Raw genomic sequence first — 12,166 nt, forward strand, 5'->3', positions numbered from 1 at the left:
TCACAACAAAGATTACTCTACCCAGCAAGGACCTCATTCAGGTACGACGGAGAAATCAAAAGCTTTACAAATAAGCAAAAGCTAAGAGAATTCAACACCACCAAACCAGCTTTACAACAAATGCTAAAGGAATTTCTCTAGGCAGGAAACACAAGAGAAGGAAACGACTTATAAAAACAAACTCAAAACAACTAAGAAAATGGTAATAGGAATATAAATATCAATAATTACCTTAAATGTAAATGGATTAATTGCCTCAACCAAAAGCTACAGGCTGGTTGATTGGATACAAAAACAAGACCCATATATATGCTGTCCAAAAGAGAACCATTTCAGACTTAGGGACACATACATATGAAGGTGAGGGGATGGAAAATGATATTCCACACAAATGGAAATCAAAAGAAAGCTAGAGTAACAATACTCATAACAGATATAAAAAGAACTTAAAATAAAGACTGTAACAAGAGACAAGGAAGGACACTACAAAATGATCAGGGGATCAATCCAAGAAGAAGATATAACAGATGAAAATATCTATGCACCCAACATAGGAGCACCTCAATACATAAGGCAAATGCTAACAGCCATAAAAGGGGAAATCAACAGTAACACAGTAATAGTAGGGGACTTTAACACCCCACATATAACAATGGACAGATCATCCAAACAGAAAATAAATAACAAAATAAAAGCTTTAAAAGACACATTAGACCAGATGGACTTAATTGGTATTTATAAGACATTCGATCCAAAAACAACAGAATACACTTTTGTCTCAAGTGTTCATGGAATATTCTCCAGGATAGATCATATTTTGGGTCACACATCAAGCCTCAGTAAATTTAAGAAAATTGAAATCATATCAAGCATCTTTTACAACCACAATGCTAAGAGACTAGATATCAATTACAGGAAAAAAAACTGTAAAAAATACAAACACATGGAGGCTAAACAATACACTACTAAACAAGCAAGAGATCACGAAGAAATCAAACAGGAAATCAAAAAATACCGAGAAAAAGATGACAATGAAAACACGATGACCCAAAACCTATGGGAAGCAGCAAAAGCATTCTAAGAAGAAAGTTTATAGCAACACAATCCTACCTCAAGAAACAAGAAACATCTCAAATAAACAACCTAACCTTGCACCGAAAGCAAATAGAGAAAGAAAAAAAAAAACCCTCAAAGTTAGCAGAAGGAAAGAAATCATAAAGATCAGATCAGAAATAATGAAAAAGAAATGAAGGAAACAATACCAAAGATCAATAAAACTAAAAGGTTGTTCATTGAGAAGATAAACAAGATTGATAGAGCATTAGCCAGACTCATCAGGAAAAAAAAGGTGAAGACACAAATCAACAGAATTAGAAATGAAAAAGAAGAGGTAAAAACTTACACTGCAGAAATACAATGGATCATGAGAGATTACTACAAGCAACTATATGCCAATAAAATGGACAACCTGGAAGAAATGGACAAATTCTTAGAAATACACAACCTTCCGAGACTGAACCAGGAAGAAATAGAAAATATGAACAGACCAATCACAAGCACTGAAATTGAAACTGTGATTAAAAATCTTCCAAAAAACAAAAGTCCAAGGCCAGATGGCTTCAGAGGCGAATTCTATCAAGCATTTAGAGAATAGATAACATCTATCCTTCTCAAACTCTTCCAAAATATAGCAGAGGGAGGAACACTCCCAAACTCATTCTATGAGCCCACCATGACCCTGATACCAAAACCAGACAAAGATGTCACAAAAAAAGAAAACTACAGGCCAATATCACTGATGAACTTAGATGCAAAAATCCTCAACAAAATACTAGCTAACAGAATCCAACAGCACATTAAAAGGATCATACACCATGATCAAGTGGGATTTATCCCAGGAATGCAAGGATTCTTCAATATATGCAAATCAGTAAATGTGATACACCATATTAACAAATTGAAGGAGAAAAACCATATGATCATCTCAAAAGATGCAGAAAAAGCTTTTGACAAAATTCAACACCCATTTATGATAAAAACCCTCCAGAAAGTAGGCATAGAGGAAACTTATCTGAATGTAATAAAGGCCATATATGGCAAACCCACAGCCAACATCGTTCTCAATGGTGAAAAACTGAAACCATTTCCTCTAAGATCAGGAACAAGACAAGTACGTCCACTCTCACCACTATTATTCAACATAGTTTTGGAAGTTTTAGCCACAGCAATCAGAGAAGAAAAAGAAATAAAAGGAATCCAAATCAGAAAAGAAGAAGTAAAGCTGTCACTGTTTGCAGATGACATGATACTATACATAGAGAATCCTAAAGATGCTACCAGAAAACTAGTAGAGCTAATCAATGAATTTGGTAAAGTAGTAGGATACAAAATTGATGCCCAGAAATCTCTTGCATTCCTATACACTAATGATGAAAAATCTGAAAGAGAAATTAAGGAAACACTCCCATTTACCATTGCAACAAAAAGAATAATAAACCTAGGAATAAACCTACCTAAGGAGACAAAAGACCAGTAAGCAGAAAACTATAAGACACTGATGAAAGAAATTAAAGACGATACCAACAGATGGAGAGAAATACCATGTTCTTGGATTGGAAGAATCAACATTGTGAAAATGACTATACTACCCAAACAAATCAACAGATTCAATGCAATCCCTATCAAACTACCAATGACATTTTTCACAGAGCTAGAACAAAACATTTCACAATTTGTATGGAAACACAAAAGACCCTGAATAAATAAAGCCGTCTTGAGAAAGAGGAACGGAGCTGGAAGAATCAGGCTCCTTGACTTCAGACTATACTACAAACCCACAGTAATCAAGAGAGTAAGGTACTGGCACAAAAACAGAAATGTATATCAGTGGAACAGGATAGAAAGCCCAGAGATAAACCCAGGCATATACGGTCACCTTATCTTTGGCAAAGGAGGCAAGAACATACAATGGAGAAAAGACAGCCTCTTCAATAAGTGGAGCTGGGAAAACTGGGTAGCTACCTGTAAAAGAATGAAATTAGAACACTCCCTAACACCATACACAAAAATAAACTAAAAATGGATTAAAAACCTAAATGTAAAGCCAGACACCATAAAACTCTTAGAGGAAAACATAGGCAGAACACTCTTTGACATAAATCACAGCAAAATCTTTTTTGAGCCACCTCGTAGACTAATGGTCCCAAGAATAAGCAAATGCGTCCTAATGAAACTTAAAAGCTTTTGCACAGCAAAGGAAACCATAAACAAGACAAAAAGACAACCCTCAGAATGGGAGAAAATATTTGCAAACGAAGCAACTGACAAAGGATAAATCTCCATAATATACAAGCATCTCACGCAGCTCAATATCAAAAAAACCCCACAAAAAACCCAATCCAAAACTGGGCAGAAGACCTAAATAGACATTTCTGCAAAGAAGATATACAGATTGCCAACAAACACATGAAAAGATGCTCAACATCATTAATCTTTAGAGAAATGCAAATCAAAACCACAATGAAGGCTTCCCTGGTGGCACAGTGGTTGAGAATCCGCCTGCCAATGCAGGGGACACGGGTTCGAGCCCTGGTCCGGGGAGATGCCACATGCTGCAGAGCAACTAAGCCTGTGTGCCACAACTACTGAGCCTGTGCTCCAGAGCCTGCGAGCCACAATTACTGAGCCCACGTGCCACAACTACTGAACCCTGCGCGCCTAGAGCCAGTGCTCCGCAACAAGAGAAGCCACTGCAATAAGCCCGCGCACCACAACGGAGAGTATCCCCAGCTCACCGCAACTAGAGAAAACCCACGTGCAGCAACGAAGACCCAACGCAGCCAAAAATAAATAAATAAATAAATTTATAAAAAAAAAAAAAAAAAAACCACAATGAAGTATCACCTCATACCAGTCAGGATGGCCATCATCAAAAAATCTACAAACAATAAATGCTGGAGAGGGTGTTCAGAAAAGGGAACCCTCTTGCACTGTTGGTGGGAATGTAAATTGATACAGCCACTATGGAGAACAGTATGGAGGTTCCTTAGAAAACTAAAAATAGGACTACCATATGACCCAGCCATCCCACTACTGGGCATATACACTGAGAAAGCCATAATTCAAAAAATACATGTACCACAATGTTCATTGTAGCACTATTTACAATTTCCAGGACATGGAAGCAACCTAAAAGTCCATCGAGAGTTGAATGGATGAAGAAGGTGTGGCACATATATACAATGGAATATTATTCAGCCATAAAAAGGAATGAAATTGAGTTATTTGTAGTGAGGGTGATGGACCTAGTGTCTGTTTTACAGAGTGAAGTAAGTCAGAAAGAGAAAAACAAATACCTTATGCTAATGCACATATATGGAATCTAAAAAAACGGTACTGATGAACCTAGTGGCAGGGCAGGAATAAAGGCTCAGATGTAGAGAACGGACTTGAGGATAGAGTGGGTGAAGGGGAAGCTGGGACAAAGTAAGAGAGTAACATTGACATATATGCACTACCAAATGTACAATGGATGGTTAACGGGAACCTGCTGCATAGCACAGGGTGATCAGCTCGATGCTTTGTGACGATCTAGATGGGTGGGATAGGGAGGATGGGAGGGAAGCTCAAGAAGGAGTGGATATGGTTATATATGTATAGTTATAGCTTATTCACTTTGTTGTACAACAGAAACTAACAACTTTGTAAACAATTATACTCCAATAAAGATATATAAAAAAAGATAAAACAGCACTGTACTGCCAAAAAATAAAAACAAAAAAAACCCCATATATATCGATGGAACTGAATAGAGAACCAAGAAATAAACCCACATGCCTGTGGTCAGTTAATCTGTGACAAAGGAGGCAAGAATACACAATGAAGAAAAGACAGTTGCTTCGATAAGTGGTGCTGGGAAAACTGGACAGTGCATGCAAAAGAATGCAATTAGAAATTCCTCACATCATATACAAAAATAAACTCACAATGGATTAACGACTGAAATGTATGACCTGAAACCATAAAAAATTCCTAGAAGAGCTCATAGGCAGGACACTCTTTGACATAAATCAAAGAAATATTTTTTGGTTCTGTCTTCTAAGGCAAAAAAGATAAATAAATAAAAGGAAAATAAACAAATTGAATCTAATTAAACTTAAAAGGTTTTGCACAGCAAATGAAACCATCAAGATAATGAAAAGACAACCTACTGAATGGGGGGGAAATATTTGTAAATGCTATGACCGATAAGGGGTCAATATCCAAATTATATAAACTACTGATACATCTCCATAGCAAAACAACAAACAATCCAATTAAAAATGGGCAGAAGACCTGAATAGACATTTTTCCCAAAGAAGATGTAAAGATGGCTAACAGGCACATGAAAAGATGCTCAACATCACTAAGTATTAGAGAAATGTAGATCAGAACAACAATGAGATATCCCCTCATATCTGTCAGAATGGCTAGTTTCAAAAGTCTACAAATAAGAAATATTGGTAAGCATGTGGAGAAAAGGGAACACTTGTACACCATTGGTGGGAATGTAAATTGGTGCAGCCACTATGGAGAACAGTATGGAAATTTCTCAAAAAACTAAAAATAGAACTATCATATGATCCAGAAATTTCACTCCTGTCTATCATATCCAGAAATTTCACTCCTGTGTATGGATTCAAAAGAAATGAAAACACTAATTCAAAAAGATACATGCACCCCAATGTTGACTTACAATTGGAAACATATTGAAGCAACACAATTTCCATCAGCAAATTAATGGATAAAGAAAATATGGTGTATATACACAATGGAATATTACTCAGCCATAAAAAACAATGAAATTCTGTCATTTGCATCAACATGGATGGATGTAAAGAATATTATGCTCAGTGTAATAAGTCAGATAGAGAAAGAGAAATACTGTATAATATCACTTACATATGGAATTTTAAAAATAATACAAACAAATGTATATAGAAAGCAAGAAACAGATTCACATTTATAGAAAACAAACTAGTTGTTAGCAGATGGGAGATGGAAGGGGGATGGTCAAGTTAGTGATATGGGATTAAGAGCTATAAACTACTATGTATAAAATAGATAATTAACAAGGATATATCATATAGTACAGGGAATTATAGCCATTATCTTTTACTTACTTTTAATGGAGTATAATCTGTAAAAATACTGAATTGCTGTGTTGTGTACCCAAAACTAATATAATATTGCAAATCAATTATATTTCAATAAAAATAATTTTAAAAAGAAAACAAAGACCAAAAAATGTAAATAAAAGCAATGTCATAATTATTTTCATAGTTGGTGACTAAACTGGCTTTAATTATTTGGATCTGCATCGTTTGGGCATGACTTTAAGGTCCATTACCACTATATTTAATAGATCTAAAAAAATGAGTTATTCTCTCAGAATCTCACAGTATAAGCACAGTAAAACCTTTAATTAAAAATGTAACACAGATAAGAGAAAAAGCAACACACCACATTATCAAAGACTCTAAATTGATGCTTTATGTAGTGTCACTAAAGTGAATAAACTTTGGTTCTAGCAAGCAAGGAACTACAGACTTTATGTCACTCAAGTTGAAATTTGAGAAATGTAAATTGGGACTTCCAACTTGTTTTCATCTTCTCTAAAAGTGCTTAAAGAATGAGCTATCTGTCAAAAGTCCCTCATGTGGTTAACAGATCAGGAGAGAAGTTTAAATATTTATATATTTAAAAAAATAACTAGCTGTGAAAAGCAGTATGTTATAAATCACAAATGAGCAGCAGAGGAAATAAATTGTATCAGGATTCAGAAGAGGGAGCAATCACATTTGGAATAAACCAGATGCCTATTTTGATTCTGTGATAATGACGAAATTGTCTGTCATCTCTTTAAACCATATCTGGTCATTTATTTTATGGGTGGTATGTACCATTTTCCTAGATGTTTGCTGAGCCAATGGATGCAAAACTAAAAAGGTGACACCATAGTAGAAAAAGCAGCTGAAGTTTTTGTTTTCTTCCCTAAAAATTAGAAGAAAAATATGATATCCCCTTTAAACTACTAAGATCATCACTTGTACTAACAGGATATAAGAGCCATTATTATCTATGTGGAAGCTGAAAATTCAAAGTAAATATTGGTCAGTTCATATGTCTAAATATTACTCTGAATATTACTCTGAATGAGCCAAACAAGATGTAAAATAGACTCAGATGTATCTGTACATGGTTCTTTTTTCAATGGCATTGGATACTGGTTCATCTTAGTTTAGCTCTCTTCTTCATTCTCCTATCTCACATAATGGAGAAGGCCATTCCAAGGTCATCACAGCTAAAACGAAGACCATGGTACCTTTGTATTGTGAAAAATAATGCTTTGTGAATCAAGTTTGGTCTATGTCAGTGCTTCTCAAACTCCTTAGTCTTAGTACGATTTTACACTTTTAAAAAATTATAGGATCCCAAAGAGCTTTTGTCTATGTGGGTTATATCTATCAGTATTTACCATATAACAGTTTAAAACTAACATATTAAATATTTATAATTTTTTTAAAAAATTACAATTATAAACCCATTATATATTAAATTAGAATGATGACATCATCAGACATCATGTATCTTTGGGAAAACTCCACTGTGCTTATGAGAGAATGAGAGTAAAAAAGGCTATTAATAATGTTTTGGGGGACTTCCCTGGTGGTCCAGTGGTTAAGACTCCGCACTCTTAATCCAGGGAGCCCAGGTTTGATCCCTGGTCAGGGAAATAGATCCTGCATGCCACAACTAAGAGCCCATATGCTGCTATTAAGAGCCTGCCTGCCACAACTAAAGGAGCCCACATGATGCAACTAAAAGATCCCACACATGGCAACAAAGATCCTGCATGCCACAACTAAGACCCAGCACAGTCAAATAAATAAATAAATATTTAAAATAATAATAATGCTTGGTGTTATTATGAAAATAGTTTTGATCTCACAGTTACCCTGAAAATGTTTTGGAGACTCCTAGGGGGTTCACAAATCATGCTTTGAGAACTAAAACATGCTTTGGTCTAAATAATATTCCAAATTTTCTTGATTTTGCTTTTTGTCTTGAAGTTCCAGAACACAGACTTCATCTATATATAAGGTTCATGCAAAATATCAAAGTAAATAGATGTCTTATAAGTGAAAAACTGTGTTACTCTTTTATGTTCTTTCTTGACTAATCAACAGCTCTGGGTGTGAACAGTCAGGTTCAGCAGATATTTTGCTCATTAAGAAAAATATCAAAATACATTTATTACTTCATAATGTATCCTATCTCCTCTATCCACTTCCTAAAATGTTATATCCTCATCTGCATGGTAAAATTAGCAAAGATAATAAAATATGCCTCAGGTAGGGTGGTCATAAGTCTTTGGATAAATTGATATCAAAAAGTCATCTTTCCAGATAACTAGAAGAAGTACCTAGCAAATGAGTTTCCAGATGGCAAATCCCAAGTGCCCCCTAAACAAACTTGACCCCTAAAACTTATAACAATCGTAAAATGTGTAGATCAAGGAAAGACTTTTTGTAGTTCAAAATCCTATGAAAAACTTGTGGTAACAGTTCCCATACCTTGTGCTTAATATTTTCCAGAAGGTTGGCTTACCCCTTGCTGAAAAATGAATATTGAAATTCCATACTTTCTTCTCCTGGTCAGTCATCCCATTCTCCAATGCAATCACCTTTCAGAGACCATCTATTAGAAAAGAAAAACTCAAAAAAAAAAAAACAAAAAACAAAGCAAGATCATAAACCCCAAAGGTATTAAAATAACCTCTGACAAGAGAGTTGAAAATCACAAGAATAAATAAGCAATAATGCAAAATATTTGACTGCTACAAAGTATTAAATTGGTGCGTAATAATAGTCAGCCTAATCTTCAAATTTGGGAACTTAGATCTCAATAGCTTATTTTACTTTATTTTTATAGAACTTACAAGTTACTCTAGGGTACAAGTGGGAAAGCATGGACAATTGAAATCTATATATAATCCTCAAGGCTTTAACCAATAATTTCAGATTTCTGCTATATCCACTATATCTTTTCCGAGTATTATTGAGTGGGAGTAAAATAAACTGATTTGAGTTTCATCTCCTTTTAGTGTCCTGCTAACTCTGGAAAAGACTTTGAGGAAAGCAGTATGGGAAAGAAAGAGAAACAAAGGGACTTTGAGAGATGGCCAACTAGATCATCTGCTCCTGAATAATCAAGAATTGGATGTATTATGTCTATGTATGTATTTTTAATGTAAGAAAAATCACAACTATTACTGTATAACTAATTCAGAGGCGCCAAAATAACAATCAGTAAGATACACTATTTGAAAAAAACAGAAATGCTACTTTCCATATGCAGTCTAGCATACTGATCAATAGGGAGTCAGAAAAAGATGGCAATAGGAGTATAATGTGGGGCATTGAATTATTTGTGGAAACTAGATATGGTTTACCAATCCTATTTCTTTAAGCTCATGTAGGAATCTGGATTCACGAACACAAACACAGATATTTACTTCACAGAAACTAAGCAGGTAAAGGAGAAAAGTATACCCATAGTTGTCAGCTAGAATATGTATATATATAAAAGTGCTATTTCTGAAGCATTTCTGTTTCCTCATGTGTTAAGAAGCTTAGTTTTCCTTTTGTGCCTTCCCTCAGGAAGGTAGTTGTTTCCAAAGACATCGAGAGAGATTCTATCTTATTTCTGTTTTTGAACAGTGCTTTTAAACGCCCTGATTGGGATGTGAAGCTCATCCCTTATATCATTGTAGTCTAGCAGCAATACTTGGTATATAGTAAGCCTCTTCTTGGGCTTAAAATACTGCTCATCACTGTTTTGTTAGGTAGCATAAGGGAACTTCTTATCCTATACTGAAACACAAGTCTGAAGAATGACTGATATTTATGCTTTTGTGTTATCTTCCTAGCTTTCAGAATTTCTTACATTGCTAGGAAAAAACCACAGCTGTATTTTAATAAAAAGCAACCTCATTTTTATAATACTTTCTTTGGAATATTAGACTTTGAACATTCACATGTCAATTCATCTGAGTAGTGACAACTGTCTTCTGGGACTTAATCAGCTTCTATTTCTTGGTTAACCTGGAACAATAAATAAAATCTTCTTCCTATAAAAAAGCTAGAAAATAGACCATATTATACCATCTTCAAATCCCTTTACTGACTTAAATTGGATATGGGAAGAAAACAGAATCTTTTCCCTTATCATTTTTTAGGTGCTGATCACTATATTTTCCCCACTTTTAGTGGTTTCCCTCTTTTTACCCTTAACCATGGACCCCACTATCTTCTCGGCACTCATCAAAGCTTTTGAAATCTTGAATTCTCCACCCCCTCCAGAAAGAAAACATTTGCCATGGAAAAAAAGACATATTATAGTCTCCTTTCTTTTGCATCCTATCCTTCTAAAGGGTAGTCAGGACCCTCTGAGTAGATCTTACACGTTTCCTTTTATGATTATATGCATAGCCTACCTAAGTATATTTTCCTGACTAATACCCAAAGGGCATTTTCTAGATGGTATCTGTCCTGCATGCAAGGCATGTATGCATAGTCCAGGGACCCTGCTGGTGTTTACTAAGACAAATAATAAATTTCATGATAATTTTCTGGTATAGGAAAATCACCATTAGCTTTGAAATGAGAACCATCCCTGAGGTTTTCTTGGCATATATATCCAAAGCAAAAAATATAATTAAGATAAACTGAACCTGACCTCCTATTTTGGGAGGAAAGGGGTTAAACATGGACAGCTGCAAGTCTATAACCAATTAATAAGGGAGCATTGTCAGAATGTATTTTAAAGACAGACATATTTCAGGAATTACTTTCTGAAATAAGTTCTCAATCATGTGATGAGAAATTTAACATTTCATTTCCAATTATAGCATCCTCTACTGGAATGGATAGCATAAAAGTTAATAACTTGGAAAAAAAAAAAGACCAAAAAAAAAAAAGTTAATAACTTGGGGTTCTTATTTTTCACATTGAGAACCCATATTTTAATTTTATTTTTATTTTTTCCAACTCTATTGAGATATATTTGACATATAACATTGTGTAAGTTTAATGTGTACATCGTGTTGATTTGAAACACATATTGCAAAATGATTACCACCATAATGTTAGCTAATGCCCCCATCACGTCACATAATTACTATTTTTTTGTGTTGAGAACTTTTAAGATTTACTCTCTTAGCAACATTCAAGTGTATAATACAGTATTATTAACTATAATCACTATGCTATACATTAGATCCCCAGAACTATTCATCTTATAACTGGAAATTTGTACTCTTTGATCAACATCTTCCCTTTTCCCTTATCCCCCAGCCCCTGGTAATCCCCATTCTGATCTCTGTTTCTATGAGTTTGGCTTTTTTAGATTTCTCATGTAAGTGATATGCAAGTATTTGTCTTTCTATATCTGGCTTATTTCACTTAGCATAATGCCTTCAAAGTCCGTCCATGTTGTGCAGGATGTCTTTCTTTCTCATGACATATATATATATATATATATAACATATAACATACATATATATATATATATATATATATATATATATATATATATAAAACATCTTTTTTATTCATTCATCATTGAGGGACACGGGTTTTTTTCCCCATATTTTGGCTATTGTGAATAATGCTGCACTCCTATGTACAGATAGGAGTTCAGATATCTCTTTGAGATACTGTTTTCATTTTCTTTGGGTATATACCCAGAACTAGGATTGCTGGATCATGTGGTAGTTCTATTTTTAATTTTTTGAGGAACCACCATACTGTTTTCCAAAGTGGTTGCTCTAATTTACATTTCCATCAACATTGTACAAAGGGGTCCCTTTTCTCCACATCCTCACCAACACTTGACATCTCTTGTCTTTTTGATAATGGCCAGTCTAACAGGTGTGAGACAATATCTCATTGTGGTTTTGATTTGCATTTTGCTGCAGATGAGTGACCTTGAGCATCTTTTCATGTACCTGTTGGCCATTTGTAGGTTGAGAACTCATATTTTTAAAAGAAAGATGTATTTACTTCTTACTTAGAATATTTTCAGAATCAAACAAGCTCACATACCCCAAAGGCCACTCCACTTT

At 34.6% G+C, this 12,166-nt stretch overlaps 1 non-coding gene across 1 annotated transcript; it reads left to right on the top strand.

Annotated features, from left to right (window-relative positions):
* Positions 1–7,701: 7,701 nt before the first annotated feature.
* Positions 7,702–7,774, top strand: TRNAK-CUU (transfer RNA lysine (anticodon CUU)). The gene has a single exon. It is a non-coding gene; the product is annotated as a tRNA-Lys (tRNA).
* The last annotated feature ends 4,392 nt before the right edge of the window (positions 7,775–12,166 follow it).

Source organism: Eubalaena glacialis, chromosome X (assembly GCF_028564815.1).
Source record: "Eubalaena glacialis isolate mEubGla1 chromosome X, mEubGla1.1.hap2.+ XY, whole genome shotgun sequence".
NCBI lineage: Eukaryota > Metazoa > Chordata > Mammalia > Artiodactyla > Balaenidae > Eubalaena > Eubalaena glacialis.